This window comes from Felis catus, chromosome F1, assembly GCF_018350175.1.
Source record: "Felis catus isolate Fca126 chromosome F1, F.catus_Fca126_mat1.0, whole genome shotgun sequence".
NCBI lineage: Eukaryota > Metazoa > Chordata > Mammalia > Carnivora > Felidae > Felis > Felis catus.
The window spans coordinates 25523833-25540328 of NC_058384.1; the positions used below are offsets into that span (position 1 = coordinate 25523833).

General features: G+C 40.0%; 1 long non-coding RNA gene across 8 annotated transcripts in view; it reads right to left on the minus strand.

The window, feature by feature from the left end:
• Positions 1–938: 938 nt before the first annotated feature.
• LOC111558360 overlaps positions 939–16496 on the minus strand; it is a 59053-nt gene continuing 43495 nt past the window's right edge. For 4 of the 8 annotated variants that reach the window (XR_006591573.1, XR_006591575.1, XR_006591577.1 and 1 more), the window contains 3 exons: positions 15381–15533; positions 8680–8804; positions 939–1562 (listed from right to left, as the gene is read on the minus strand). This is a non-coding gene — a long non-coding RNA (uncharacterized LOC111558360). Of the gene's footprint in view, positions 1563–8381; positions 8511–8679; positions 8805–11915; positions 12752–15380; positions 15534–16496 lie in introns of those variants that run through there. The other 4 variants (XR_006591578.1, XR_006591576.1, XR_006591574.1 and 1 more) reach the window with 4 other exon arrangements.

Sequence of the window (16496 nt, forward strand, 5' to 3'; positions counted from 1 at the left end):
ATCCAAAATTTCAATAGGTCTCTCAGAATCCTCTGAAGTTAATTATGTAATCTATTCTACCCCTAAACCGCCTCTTGAGTGATTTTGGTGGGATTAGTGAACAAGGCATATTTTCAATCTGTTCCCATTCAGAACTATGTTCAAAATAGGTTTTGTTATGGAAGTCTGCTGATGGGGAGGAAATAGTGCATGTGCAAGACAAGCAAATCAGAGTATCTAGGGACCTGTTTCAGAAAACTTGTCAGGGGTAGCCTGGTCATGGCAGTAGGCCATTGGGGGTATAGGGCATCTTCCCAATTCTAAGCCCTAACCTACACCGATGTGCAGATTCTCCCTGAAGGCAGAGGAGGAAGACCTAGACTGCCTTGCACAGTTTGCTTGTGCAAAGTGGCCCAAGTATCCTATAATAAGGGACACCTGGGTGCCTTGGAGAATCCCAGAAGCCATCAGAAAACCAGTGAAAATATAAACTTTCACCAGTTTAAAGCTGACACCTCAGGAATATTTTTGGGGTTGGCCTCTCAGTGCCCTGGTAGTGATATAGGTAAGATTGGGGACCAGCCAGAGCTCCACAGACCTGGGGGGCCCTTGCTACCCAAAGGCTGGTTGATAGGTATTTATTATTCATGCACAGGTGAGGCAGGACAGTATAGCCAGGGGGCTGGAACATAAAAAGTATCCAGAGAGTCCAGATGTCCAGAGCAGGCTCTTGGGTGTCCATGGCATCTGCCTATAGCCAAGCCCCAACCTACACTAAATGCATGTATTCCCTCTGAGGGCAAAGTTGGAGCAGTGTGGGGCCAGCTGGTCTGACTGGGGTACCCTTCATTAAGAGGCACCTGGGCGACTTGATTATTGGTTTTGGGGAGGAAGAATTTTCTTTTCTACCCTTTTCTTCCCTTCAAACTAGTCTAAGAATTAAATTGACATGAGACAGATTAACACAAGAAAAAAAATTTTATTTTGTATACACAGACGTCCAATAATGAAATTGAGACTCCCCACATGACCAAAGCAAGCAGCTGTTGTATGTTTAGGCAAAGAACCATAAATCTGTGAGGAATGGACAAAGCAGAGAAAACTTATGTTCATTGGCTTTAATTAGCATACAATTCTAAACAGAATTTGGGCTGAGGTAGTAAACTAGTAAAAGTAACAAGACTTGCTGATTTATACAGTCTTCTTGGCTCTAAATACCTATTTCAGGTGATAAGGATGTCTTTCTGCTCCCTGATGCAGGAAGGATAGCTTTCACATTGGAGATTTATTTCCTGCTATCTGGAGACAAAGAGAGTCAGAATGTTCTTCTGTTCTTAAATAGCTTTAATTCAAAATAACATGATAAAGTGGCATATTTTAGGGTGGCCTGGCCTGGGCCCCTAGAGTTCCTTAGAAACTCCACATACTAAAATGTGAGCTGGTAGATTGTTTTATCTCACTGAGCTAGTCTCTTAGAGTTGAAAATAGATCAGTTCTACTAAATTCATTTCAGGAAGTGGTGATGGATGTGTGTTCCCAAAGTTAGGCTCATGGTTCAAGCAGGTATTAAATAAGAGGCATTTCTGTGGAAACAAGAGAAAAACAATGGTTGAGGGTTGGAACAAATTATAAACCAGTTTCAGAGTTCTGAGGGTACCCAGTTGAGATGAGTTTTAGATGTCAAAGTATCTTTAGATGGATTGAAAGCAGGCAATGGCCATCTTCCAGATTTTCTTGGTTTGTAGTTTGAATGTCTCTGATGATTATTTTTCTTCTTCTTTTTCTAAATATGAAATTTATTGTCAAATTGGTTTCCATACAACACCCAGTGCTCATCCCAACAGGTGCCCTCCTCAATGCCCATCACCCACTTTCCCCTCCCACCCACCCACCATCAACCCTCAGTTATTCTCAGTTTTTAAGAGTCTCTTATGGTTTGCCTCCCTCCCTAACTTTTTCCCCTCCCCCCCCCCCATGGTCTTCTGTTAAGTTTCTCAGGATCCACATAAGAGTGAAAACATATGGTATCTTTCTTTCTTTGTATGACTTATTTCACTTAGATAACACTCCCCAGTTCCAACCACGTTGCTACAAAAGGCCAGATTTCATTTTTCTCATTGTCAAGTAGTATTCCATTGTATATATAAACCACAATTTCTTTATCCATTCATCAGTTGATGGACATTTAGGCTCTTTCCATAATTTGGCTATTGTTGAAAGTGCTGCTATAAACATTGGAGTACAAGTCCCCCTATGCATGAGCACCCCTGTGTCCTTTGGGTAAATTCCTAGCAGTGCTATTTCTGGGTCAAGGGTAGATCTATTTTTAACTTTTTGAGGAGCCTCCACACTGTTTTTCAGAGTGGCTGTACCAGTTTGCATTTGCACCAGGGTCTATTCATGTTTTCTGCCCATTTCTTCACTGGATTATTTGTTTTTTGGGTGTAGAGTTTGGTGAGCTCTTTATAGATTTTGGATACTAGCCCTTTGTCTGATATGTCATTTGCAAATATCTTTTCCCATTCTGTTGGTTGCCTTTTAGTTTCATTGATTGTTTCCTTTGTAGTGCAGAAGCTTTTTATCTTGGTGAGGTCCCAGTAGTTCATTTTTGCTTTTGTTTCCCTTGCCTCTGGAGATGTGTTGAGTAAGAAGTTGCTGCGGCCGAAGTTAAAGAGGTTTTTGCCTTTCTCCTTGAGGATTTTGATGGCTTCCTCTCTTGCTTTTCGGTCTTTCATCCATTTTGAGTTTATTTTTGTGTCTGGTGTAAGAAAGTGGTCCAGGTTCATTCTTCTGCATGTCGCTGTCCAGTTTTCCCAGCACCACTTGCTGAAGAGACTGTCTTTACTCCATTGGATATTCTTTCCTGCTTTGTCAAAGATTAGTTGGCCATACTTTTGTGGGTCCATTTCTGGAATCTCTAGTCTATTCCATTGGTCTATGTGTCTGTTTTTGTGCCAATACCATGCTGTCTTGATGATTACAGCTTTGTAGTAGAGGCTAAAGTCTGGGGGATTGTGATGCCTCCCACTTTGGTCTTCGTCAATATTACTTTGGCTATTCAGGGTCTTTTGTGGTTCCATACAAATTTTAGGATTGCTTGTTTTAGCTTCGAGAAGAATGCTGGTGCAATTTTGATTGGGATTGCATTGAATGTGTAGATAGCTTTGGGTAGTATTGACATTTTGACAATATTTATTCTTCCAATCCATGAGCATGGAATGTTTTTCCATTTCTTTGTGTCTTCTTGAATTTCCTTCATAAGCTTTCTATAGTTTTCAGCATACAGATATTTTACATCTTTGGTTACGTTTATTCCTAGGTATTTTATGGTTCTTGGTGCAATTGCGAATGGGATCAGTTTCTTTGTCTTCGTTGCTTCATTATTAGTGTATAAGAATGCAACTCATTTCTATACATAAACTTTGTATCCTGTGATGTTGCTGAATTCATGTATCAGTTTTAGCAAACTTATTATACATCGGTTTTTCCATGTATAATATTATGTCATCTGCAAAAAGTGAAAGCTTGACTTCATCTTTGCCAATTTTGATGACTTTGATTTCCTTTTGTTGTCTGATTGCTGATGCTAGAACTTCCAACACTATGTTAAACAACAGCGGTGAGAGTGGACATCCCTGTCGTGTTCCTGATCTCAGGGGGGAAAGCTGTCAGTTTTTCCCCATTGACGATGATATTAGCTGTGGGCTTTTCATAAATGACTTTATGATCTTTAAGTATGTTCTTTCTATCCTTTCTCAAGGGTTTTAATTAAGAAAGGATGCTGAATTTTGTCAAATGCTTTTTCTGCATCGATTGACAGGATCATATGGTTCTTTTCTTTTTTTTTTTTTTACTAATGTCATGTATCACATTGATTGATTTGCGAATGTTGAACCAGGTCTGCAGCTCAGGAATGAATCCCACTTGATCATGGTGAATAATTCATTTTGTATGCTGTTGAATTTGATTTGCTAGTATATTGTGGAGAATTTTTGCATCCATATTCATCAGGGATATTGGCCTGTAGTCTCTTGTTTTGCTGGGTCTCTGTCAGGTTTGGGAATCAAAGTAATGCTGGCTTCATAGAATGAGTCTGGAAGTTTTCCTTCTCTATTTTTTGGAGCAGCTTGGAAAGAATAGGCATTATCTCTGCTTTAAATGTCTAGTAGACTTCCCCAGGGAAGCCATCTGGTCCTGGACTCTTATTTGTTAGGAGAATTTTGATAACTGATTCAATTTCTTTGCTAGTTATGGGTCTGTTCAAGTTTTCTATTTCTTCCTGTTTGAGTTTTGGAACTGTGTGGGTGCTTAGGAATTTGTCCATTTCTTCCAGGTTGTCCAGTTTGTTGGCATATAATTTTTCATAGTATTCCCTGATAATTGCTTATATTTCTGAGGGATTGGTTGTAATAATTCCATTTTCATTCATGAATTTATCTAGTTGGGTCATCTCCCTTTTCTTTTTGAGAAGCCTGGCTAGAGGGTTATCAATTTTTTTTTTTTTTCAGAAAACCAACTCTTGGTTTCATTGATCTGCTCTGCAGTTTTTTTAGATTCTATATTGTTTATTTCTGCTCTGATCTTTATTTCTCTTCTGCTGGGTTTGGGGTGTCTTTGCTGTTCTGCTTCTGTTTCCTTTAGATGTGCTGTTAGATTTTGTATTTGGGATCTTTCTTGTTTCTTGAGATAGGCCTGGATTGCAATGTATTTTCCTCTCAGGACTGCCTTTGCTGCATCCCAAAGCGTTTGGATTGTTGTATTTTCATTTGTTTCCATATATTTTTTAATTTCTTCTCTAATTGCCTGGTTGACCCATTCATTCTTTAGTAGGGTGTTCTTTAACCTCCATGCTTTTGGAGGTTTTCCATACCTTTTCCTGTGGTTGATTTCAAGTTTCATAGCATTGTGGTCTGAAAATGTGCATGGTATGATCTCAATTCTTTTATACCTATGAAGGGCTGCTTTGTGACCCAGTATGTGATCTATCTTGGAGAAGGTTCCATGTGCACTCGAGAATAAAGTATATTCTGTTACTTTGGGATGCAGAGTTCTAAATATATCTGTCAAGTCCATCTGATCCAATGTATCATTCAGGGCCCTTGTTTCTTTATTGATCCTGTGTCTAGATGATCTATCCATTGTTGTAAGTGGAGTGTTAAAGTCCCCTGCAATTACCATATTCTTATCAATAAGGTTGCTTATGTTTGTGATTGTTTTATATATTTGGGGGCTCCGGTATTCGGTGTATAGACATTTATAATTGTTAGCTCTTCCTGATAGACCCTGTAATTATATAATACCTTTCTTCATCTCTTGTTACAGCCTTTAATTTGACGTCTAGTTTGTCTGATATAAGTGTGGCTACTTCAGCTTTCTTTTGACTTCCAGTAGCATGATAGATAGTTCTCCATCCCCTCACTTTCAATCTGAAGGTGTCCTCAGGTCTAAAATGAGTCTCTTGTAGACAGCAAATAGATGGGTCTTGTTTTTTTATCCATTCTGATGTCTATCCTATGTCTTTTGGCTGGAGCATTTAGCCCATTTACATTCAGTGCGATTATTGAAAGATATGGGTTTAGAGTCATTGTGATGTCAGGTTTCATGTTTGTAGTGATGTCTCTGGTACTTTGTAGTCCTTGAAATATTTCACTCACAGAATCCCCCTTAGGATCTCTTGTAGGGCTGGTTTAGTGGTGATGAATTCCTTCAGTTTTTGTTTGGGAAAGCCTTTATCTCTCCTTCTATTCTGAATGACAGACTTGCTGGATAAAGGATTCTTGGCTGCATATTTTTTTCTGTTCAACACATTGAAGATTTCCTGCCATTCCTTTCTGGCCTGCCAAGTTTCAGTAACTAGGTCTGCCATTAGTCTTATTGGTCTCCCTTTATATGTTAGAGCCTGTTTTATCCCTAGCTGCTTTCAGAATTTTCTCTTTATCCTTGTATTTTTCCAGTTTCACTATGATATGTCATGCAGAAGATTGATTCAAGTTATGTCTGAAGGGAGTCCTCTGTGCCTCTTGGATTTCAATGTCTTTTTCCTTCCCCAGATCAGGGAAGTTCTCAGCTATGATTTGTTCGAGTACACCTTCAGTCCCTTTCTCTCTTCTTCCTCTTCCTCTTCTTCTTCTGGAATTCCTATGATACGGATATTGTTCCATTTGATTGCATCACTTAGTTCTCTAATTCTTCCCTCATACTCCTGGATTGTTTTATCTTTTTCTCAGCTTCCTCTTTTTCCATAATTTTATCTTCTAATTCACATATTCTCTCCTCTGCCTCTTTAATCCGTGCTATGGCTGCCTCCATTTTATTTTGCATCTCATTTATAGCATTTTTTTAAGCTCATGACTCTCTCTTAGTCCCTTGATCTCTGCAGTCCTCTATTCATTTTTCAAGTGCAGCAATTTTAGGACATTATTCTAAATTCTTGTTCCATTATATTGCTTAAATCAGTTTTGATCAATTCATTAGCTGTTGCTACTTCCTGGGAGTTTCTTTTGAGGAGAATTCTTCTGTTTTATGATTTTGGGTAGTCATTGGGGTGGCTCCAAACTGCAGGGCACTTCCCTTGTGCTGTCGGGAGTAATTTGTGTTGGTGGGCGGGGCTGCAGTCAGACCCAATGTCTGTCCTCAGCCCACCGGTGGGGCTGCAGTCAGACTGGTGTGTACCTTATGTTCCCCTCTCCCAGGGGCAGGACTCATTGTGGAGTGGTGTGGCCCCTGTCTGGGCCACTTGCACACTGCCAGGCTTGTGGTACTGCTTTAATGGGATCTGGCCAAGGGCCTATTAGCAGGGGTGGATCCACAAGGTGCACAGGGGCGGGAGGGCAGGCTTAGCTCGCTTTGGCATCAGTGGTCCCCTGTGGGAGGGGCCCTGCAGCACGGGGAGGGAGGCAGACCCCTCGGAGGGATGGATCCACAGAAGCACAGCGTTGGGCATTTGTGCAGTGCAAGCAAGTTCGGTGACGGGAACTAGTTCCCTTTGGGATTTTGGCTGGGTGATGGGAGAGGGAGATGGCACTGACCAGCACCTTTGTTCCCTCACTGAGCTGAGCCCTGTCCTCCAGGGCTTGACAACTCTCCCTCCCAGTGTCCTCTTGCCCTCCCTGCTCTCCGAGAGCAGAGCTGTTGACTCTTAACATTCCAGATGTTAGTCCTGCTGTCAGAACACACTCGTCCGGCTCCTCTGCTTTTGCCAGCCATTCTCGGGGGCTCTGCCTTGCTGGGCGGGCTGCCCCTCCACCGCCCCGGCTCCCTCCTGCCAGTCCGTGTAGCACACACCACCTCTCCACCCTTCCTACCCTCTTCCATGGGCCTCTTGTCTACACTTGGCTACAGAGAGTCTGTTATGCTAGTCTTCTGGCAGTTTTCTGGGTTATTTAGGCAGATGTGGGTGGAATCTAAGTGATCAGCAGGACAAGGTGAGCCCAGTGTCCTCCTACACCTTGATATTCCTCTTGAATACTCTCTGTTGATCTTTTTGAGTGGACACACAGCAACCTGCACAAAGATCATCCATGCATGTGCTGTTGTGACAATTTCCCTGAAGTTTACATCAAGTCATTCATACTCAGTTTGGAAGGCCTCAGGAAAAAGGGCAGATTTCATTTTCAATGATTTCAAGTCCAAAGGATGGGAGAAAATTGTAAATGTTAGTTTGGAGAGTTGTAGCCAGAGTTTGGATGAAACCAGAAGACTTCAGGATCTGGTCAAGTTTACAGGTAGAAAACAAAATCTCAAAAACGATGAACAGAAATAGAATCTAGAATCCAAAAGTACATTTCATAGTTTCAAATGAAAGTTTTTTTCTCTCTACACTTACCCTCATTTCTATCAGTGATAACCATTGTAAGACTAATTTGTTTGCCAATTACGTCTAGTTTCAAGAAACCTGATTATTTACAGAGTGCAGCAAGAGTAGCAATTGGTCATACAAGCTCTTTTAAACCTGCTTTGGTGGAACTTTCCATCGGGAATCTCCAGACTGAACTTTTAGCAGCCTCTTGAAGCGAAGAAGCCAACCCAAATACTTGCCATCAGGCTTTGCCTGCAATATCTGTAGAATTAAATTCTTTCTTTCTTTTCAAGATCTCCCAAATATCCTGATATTTCTCCATCTGCCAGATGTGACCTTACTCACCTGGTAAGGCTGCTGAGATCCTTGTAAGCAAGATAGCAGGCTGATATTCCTAGGGGGATTTATTGGCTCCATTAAGTCATCCTTAGTTCCATAAAGCATAGACTCATAAATCTGAGTCTATGCATGTTTGTCTCAAATATGACATTTCAGTCAAAGCCTTGGTAATATAACCAATGTTTCCAACTGTGTCTTGTCACAAAGAGAAAAGATTCTTATTGATCTTAGGCAAATATTTCTATGAAACCATAAGAATGCTCACTGAGAGATTCCAAATTCTGGAGAGATCAGGTGGGGGAGAAAGATAGATGTTGCAATTCTGATTACAAAGGTACAATTTACCAAATTGCTGTGAGTCATATTTAGTTTAAGAGGAAAGGCTTTCTTATATCTGGAAAACAAAAGATGAAATAACAAGCAGTACTGCAAACAAAAAGCCATAAAAATTATCATCATTCTCAGTTTATTCATTCCTATGTGATAATTTTTTGTTGATCTTGATCTTTTGTTAGTAGTTTTAAGAAGTCTTCAGTTTCTGTTAGAGTTCTATAAATTCTTACCCAGTTCAATGACATAATCTTAAAGTTAGTAGAGACCTGTATTCAAGAGTACTTGTCAGAGTCCTTTCCCTGAATCTCTTTGAAGATGAAAGACTTTTGCAGTAGCATCAGAGTTAACCTTTTGTCTGTAAATGACAAAAGTCTTAAAATTGCAGTGGTTAAGGATCTGATCAGAGTTCATTACAATGTTACTGACAAGGTAATTTGGTCATTTCTATCACACAGCACTTCAAGATTAGAACTAGAATGGCAAGCGATAACATATTGAGACATATCAGATTTCTAGGAGTTTCATACAATTTCTAGAACACTAATCTTTTTTTTTTTCAACGTTTATTTATTTTTGGGACAGAGAGAGACAGAGCATGAACGGGGGAGGGGCAGAGAGAGAGGGAGACACAGAATCGGAAACAGGCTCCAGGCTCTGAGCCATCAGCCCAGAGCCCGATGCAGGGCTCGAACTCACGGACCGCGAGATCGTGACCTGGCTGAAGTCGGACGCTTAACCGACTGCGCCACCCAGGCGCCCCCTCTAGAACACTAATCTTAACATATGTTTACACAAATATAATCTAAGAAAGGTTAGCATCACTTATTTGACATTACTTCCCAGGTGATTTAACATACCAAGTAAGACAATTCTCTTTTACAAGGAGAACAAATCCTTCAAATGTCCTAGGGATCTGCTGGAATATTTCAAAGTTAGTTGGTGGTCAAGACTTCATTTTAAAATTTGATTTTGGGAGGTTTGTCAAATATCAAAAAGTTTGGACATTTAATTAAATAGGATCACAGATCATTATGAAACCATACTTAGTTATCAATTTAGCCAAAGTGCCAATTAAAGACTTCAAAGACAAACAAAGGTAGTTACATGGCTGTAAAAGCCTTAGCTCTTTTAATATTAAATAGAAAAAAACCCAAAGACCTTATAAAGACAACACAGACTCTTTGTTTTCCTAGGGAGATTACATAAATGGTAAAGAAAAAAATTACTTACAACTTCTTATTAAAAGAAGACCAATAATCTAAGAAAAGTTTATCCTTTTAACAGAGAGAGAAGCCAAATTTTAATTTTGTACAAGCTTACTTTTGATATTAAAACTCATTTTTAAAAAATGTTTATGAGAGAGAGAAAGAGTAAGAGCATGAGTTGGGGGGGGGGGAGTGGTGCAGAGAGAGAGGAGGCAGAGATCCCAAGCCGTGCTGTATGGACATCAGAGAGCCCAATGTGGGGCTCGAACTCACAAACCATGAGATCATGACCTGAGCCAAAGTCTGACTCTTAACCAACTGAGCCACCAGGTGCCCCTTAAAACTCGTGTTTAAACTAAATTCATTTTATTTTTTGTTTTTTTTTGTTTTTTTTTTTTTTAGAGAGTGCATGCAAGTGTGAGTTGGGGAGGGGCAGAGAAAGGAACAGATAATGCTAAGCAGGCTTCATGCTCAGCATGGAGTCTGATGAGGCACTTGATCTCATGACTGTGAGATCATGACCTGAGCTAAAATCAAGAGGTGGACAGTTAACCAACTGAGTCACCTAGGCACCCCTAAATAAATTCATTTTAATCTTAACCAATTGACCACACATTAAAATCTCTTTTTAAAGATTCCTTTTTCAGAGATGAAAAACGTATACACTGAAGACTATAGAAAGCTTATGAAAGAAATTGAAGAAGACACACAAAAATGGAAAAATATTTCATGCTCCTGGATTGGAAGAATAAATATTGTTAAAATGTCAATACTACCCAAAGCTATCTACATAGTCAATGCAATCCCTATCAAAATAACAGCAGCATTCTTCACAGAACTAGAACAATCCTAAAATTTGTAATGAGCCAGAAAAAAACCCGAATAACCAAAGCAATCCTGAAAAAGAAAACCAAAGGTGGAAGCATCACAATCCCAGACTTCAAGCTATATTACAAAACTGTAATCATCAAGACAGCATGGTATTGGCACAAAAACAGACACATAAACCAATGGAATAGACTAGAGACTCCAGAAATGGACCCACAAAAGTATGGCCAACTAATCTTTGACAAAGCAGGAAAGAATATCCAATGGAGTAAAGACAGTCTCTTCAGCAAGTGGTGCTGGGAAAACTGGACAGCGACATGCAGAAGAATGAACCTGGACCACTTTCTTACACCAGACACAAAAATAAACTCAAAATGGATGAAAGACTGAAAAGTAAGAGAGGAAGCCATCAAAATCCTCAAGGAGAAAGCAGGCAAAAACCTCTTTAACCTCGGCCGCAGCAACTTCTTACTCAACACATCTCCAGAGGCAAGGGAAACAAAAACAAAAATGAACTATTGGGACCTCACCAAGATAAAAAGCTTCTGCACTGCAAAGGAAACAATCAACGAAACTAAAAGGCAACCAACAGAATGGGAAAAGATATTTGCAAATGACATATCAGATAAAGGGCTAGTATCCAAAATCTGTAAAGAACTTATCAAACTCAACACCCAAAAAACAAATAATCCAGTGAAGAAATGGGCAAAAGACATGAATAGACATTTTTCCGAAGGAGACATCCAGATGGTTGACACGTGTTTTAGACACATGTCAAAAATGCTCAATATCACTCATCATCAGGGAAATACAAGTCAGAACCATAATGAGATACCACCTCACACCTGTCAGAATGGCTAACAACTCAGGCAACAACAGATAGGCGAGGATGTGGAGAAAGAGGATCTCTTTTGCATTGTTGGTGGGAATGCAAGCTGGTGCAGCCATTCCGGAAAACAGTATGGAGGTTTCTCAAAAAGTTAAAAATAGAACACCTTATGACCCAGCAATTGCAATACCAGGTATTTATCCAAGGGATACAGGTGTGCTGTTTCAAAGGGGCACTTGCACCCTAATGTTTATAGCAGCACTATCCACAATAGCCAAAGTACAGAAAGAGCCCAAATGTCCATCGATGGATGAATGGATAAAGATGTGGTATATACATACAATGGAGCATTACTCGGCAATCAAAAAGAATGAAATCTTGCTATTTGCAACTACATGGATGGAACTGGAGGGTATTATGCTAAGTGAAATTAGATCAAGACAAATATCATATGACTTCACTCATATGAGGACTTTAAGAGACAAAACAGATGAACATAAGGGAAAGGAAGCAAAAATAATATAAAAACAGGGAGGGGGACAAAACATAAGAGACTCATAAATATGGAGAACAAACAGAAGGTTACTGGAGGGGTTGTGGGAGGGGGGATGGGCTAAATGGGTAAGGGGCACTAAGGAACCTACTCCTGAAATTGTTGCACTATATGCTAACTAATTTGGATACAAATTAAAAAAATAAAATTTAAAAAAAAAACAATTGTGGTTAGATCACCCACAAACACTTCATGAGATATCACAGAAAGTCAGCCAGTCTTCCAAGCTATTCTGTTCTTGTTGGCATATTTTGTAACCTAAATAACGTGAACTTATTTGACTTTCAGTAAACCCAAGCAGAATGAAAGTTTTAATTTTAAAGCTGATACTATAAAGATATTTCTATTTTATTAAATTAACCTTAAATAAATTTTCATATTGAATATTTTCCCAGATCATTTGAACCTGAAATTCATTTGGACTATTTCTATTTTGAGAATTTTTATCATACTAAATTTCTATAAACAATTTTTAAGCCAATTCAATAGAGCTGTTTACAAATAATTTTTGGGAATAACATTGAGAAGTAGAAAAACACCGTATCTATAATGCACATACATACACAGACACAGCTTCTATTTTAAAACAATATAAAACTCACTAGTTTATAAAGTATTTTACTATTTGTAGAAAAGACTTAGAGTTTGGGCACAAACTTTAGTGGTTTGTTTTTAAAAAGACCTGTTCCTTTTCCTCCCTTAAGTCTAAGGTGACTGGGGTTGTGCTTATATTTCAAGAGCATAAAATGCATGACTTTAAGGGACAGAGAAAGAATGCAAGTTGTTTATTTTTTTATTTTTATTTTTTAAGAGATTCAGTGTTAATTGCTATTTACCTTTTTGAAGCAAGGGGCATTTTGTCCTAATATCCTGATTTTTTGTCATATCTGCAAGCATTTTGAGAGAAATAGACAAAGTTTGAGGATTAGTAAAGTACGTTTTGACTTATTTCTAGAGTTGCATTTCTGGTTTCCTAGAGATTTGCAAGGCAAAGGCAGTTGTTTTTAATTCCCTCCAAAGAACTGGGTTACAGCCTGAATACTAAGGGACTGACTCACCTTTTTAAATTAAACTAGCTACTTTATATCAGGGAGATTTTACCCAAAATGGGAATCAAAAGACTTGTGGCTTTGTAAAGTCTGTAAAGCATTTTAACAAAAGCCTTCTTTCTGAGTACATAATTCAACCTTGGCTTCTATCAGTCCCTAAACATGGGCCTTCTGCTGATCATTTATAGGAAGGCCTAGGAGATTTTGGTCACCTGTTTTTTCTGTGTGTGTGTGTGTGTGTGTGTGTGTGTGTGTGTGTGTGTCTGTGTGTGGAGGGGTGGTGTTGTGAATGGCCATTAACCTTTTAATTCTTTTCTAAATTTGGGGAGAAAGAGGATGGAAGTAAAAAGTCTCTATGATTGAAAAGATCTGCTGTTGTTCAGGGGAAATAAATGTGTTGCCTTTTGGTTGGGGGTCTAGGATGTATCTGCAAAGGACACTGCACAGGAATGCCTGAAGCTGGTACAACCTGATTACGGAGCCCTGGAAAACAGGAGCAAAGGGACTTACTGCCAGTGACCGGAGCTTGTGTTAATTCATTATGTGACTTTCAGTACTTACATGAGTAATCCCTATACTTTGAACCTAAAGATTAGGCCAGAATGCTCTCTGTAAATCATATAGGGAAAGGGAAGTTAAAACAGGTAGATGGGGCCAGAGTGTGAGAAGGAGAATTTACATTAGATGTAGGATTTCTGTTCTCTCATCTTGTCAAGGGAATCCCTAAGGTTAGCTGTTAAACCCATAAGACAATTAAGAGATCTCTATAAATAATTTTCTCTTCTTGCAAATCTAGCCAATTTAAGGAACTCATCATCTGGCCATTGATAAGTAAGATCTTATTTGTCTGTATTCAGACCAATACATCTTTTTTTGGAAAAACATGAAAGCAACTTTCCAGGCTTAGACCATGGACACAAGAAGTATCCCTAGAGAAGCCTTAAATGATGCAGTCCCCATGGTCCAAAAGTTTACTCCCCAAAATAGTTTAAAAAAGCAAAAACAGAGGCACCTGTATGGCTCAGTCAGTTAAGTGTCTGACTCCTGGTTTTGGTTCAGGGCATGATCTCATGGTTTGTGAGTTCAAGCCCCACGACGAGCTCTGTGCCGACAGTGTGGAGCCTGCTTGGGATCCTCTTTCTCTGCCCCTTCCCTGCTTGTGCTCGCACTCTCTCGCTCTCTCTCTCTCTCCAAATAAATAAATAAACTTAAAAAAAAAAAGTGAAAACTTTTTTTTTTTTTTTTTGCACAGGCAGTAAGAATGGTGCAGTAAAGACTGTGTCCCAGATCTCTCCTGAAAACATAAGACCCCTCCAGTTACAGACCCACTAATCTGGGACGCTGGACAAGCACTAGTGGAATGGGACTTTCCAGTACTAACAAACAACAAAGATTAAGATGATAAAGGTCCCTTATGAGCTGGGACCGCTTATGACAAATTCCCCTGAGAGCTGACACAGCCAAACAAAGAAAGTGCTGTTTGTAATTTTGTCCCTCAGAATCCCAGTCTATTCAACTGGCCACCAAGGTAAACCCACATTGACCCTTGCTACCAGGACTGGGCTGAGCTGGGACCCTCTCACCCTCTCCAGCTATCTGAGGGCTTGGCTGGCAGACCCAGCCCCGAGCTGAAACCTTTGGTAAATAAAGCCACATCCACAATTTAAAAAAAAAATGGAGCACCTGTTTGGCTCAGTCGGTTGAGCTTCTGCCTTCAGCCCAGGTCATGATCTCATGGTACGTGGGTTCAAGCCCCACAACGGGCTCTGTGCTGACAGCTCAGAGCCTGGAACCTATTTCGGGTTCTGTGTCTCCCTCTCTCTCTGCCCCTCCCCTGCTCACACTCTGTCTATCTCTCTAGAACAAACTAACAAACAAAAAGCATCATACTTTGTGGGGGACTCACAGCACAGGAAATTCTTGGTGTGTGGGATGGGGTTAGAAGTAAAGCAGTTTCTTCCACACACCCCTGGATTGTGGAGACCAGAGAGAATAATCTTACTGGTCATAAAGCCAAGCTCTTTGGACACAGAAGATGACAAAGGAAAAACTTCATTTTGTTTTTATGTAGAGGACTCACAGTAGATTTTGTCTAAACAGATGCCAGTCTTATGAGAACCATGAACCCATCACTTTTTGAGGCTGGCTTGAACAGCAGTCTTAAAAAGACCTAAGACCTGTGTTCTTTCTCTCTAGTAATTTCTTTTTATAACAAATGACTCAAAAGACAGAGACAAAGAAAAACCATGACCATCTCTATGAGGCAATGAATCAGCCACATGAAGAGTACCCTACCAAATCTTACCAGAATCACCAAGACCAAGAAACCAGCTCCACAAATATTTTCTTTTGTTGATATAAATTTAGAGAAGATAGATGCTCACCAATATCACTCCATTAGACCATGCAGGCAGAGATCAGGAGGCTGATGTGGTAACAACTTAAGAAGCCTGCCAAGGATTCTTACCTTCTGCTGGCTGTTTGTCAGATGTTCCAGGATGTGTCAGCTGCAAGAGCCTCAAAGCAAACAGTGTCCAGTGAGGGAAGTGTATCCTACTGACTATGCCAAATGTTGGGAAGGAAAACTTTTATTCTACCCTTCAAGGTTCTTCTAGGTGGCCTAAGAGTTAAAAGTGATATGAAAACATGTTAATAGAATAAAAAAACACTCCAAAGTTTATTACATGTGCACAGAGGCCAACTATTAATACTGATACCCAAAGAAATAATCAGGTCACACAGCTTTTGTAAGTTATAGTCAAAGAAGCATAAATCTGTGAGGAAGTGACAAAACAAAATCTATGTTTAAGAGCTTCAGTTAGTAAGGAATTCTAAACAGATTTGGGCTGTGACAGTAAATCAGTAAAAGTAATAAGGTTTGTTTATTTAGGCTTCTTTGAATTTCCTGTCTCTGATGAAAAGGATGTCTCCCTACATCCTGGTGCAGGGAGGCTCCTCATGTGAGAGATTTATTCATTGGTTTCTGGAGACAACAGAGAGTCAGAGTGTTCTTCCTATACTGGCTGTTTTTTAGGTAACTTTAAATGAAAATGATTAATATGCCATTGTTGAACTTTTTGGGGTGGGCTACCTTGGAAAGCTATACTGGTAAACCTGTGACCCCACCAGGCAGCAGATCAAATGAAGACTGTCCCCGGTTTAAAGCTACCTTTCCAGAATGATTTTCTTGGTGTGGATTTTCTCTGCCCTGGAGGCTATGCAGGTGGTTTGGGAAGGTTGCAGCTACACAGCCCAGAAGTCCTAGGCTGCCCAATGCCTGATAGGATAGGTACTCTGCATGCGCAGGCTGCATAGGTCAGGGTAGCTAGGGACCTCTTAAAGGTCAAGTGTCAAGCAATGCCAGTCACAGGAGAGAGCTATTAGGGGTATAAAATATCTTCCTAATTCCAAAGTCTGACCTACACAAATACGCATATTCTCTCAACAGCAGAGCTGCAGGAAAATGGACCACCTTGCCAGGGTGTAGTCTGGCAAAACTGATGGAATATCCCTGAATAACAGACACCTGGGAGACTTGATAACTGGTCCCACTCTGGCAAGGCCATCCAGTTTCCTCCAGGGA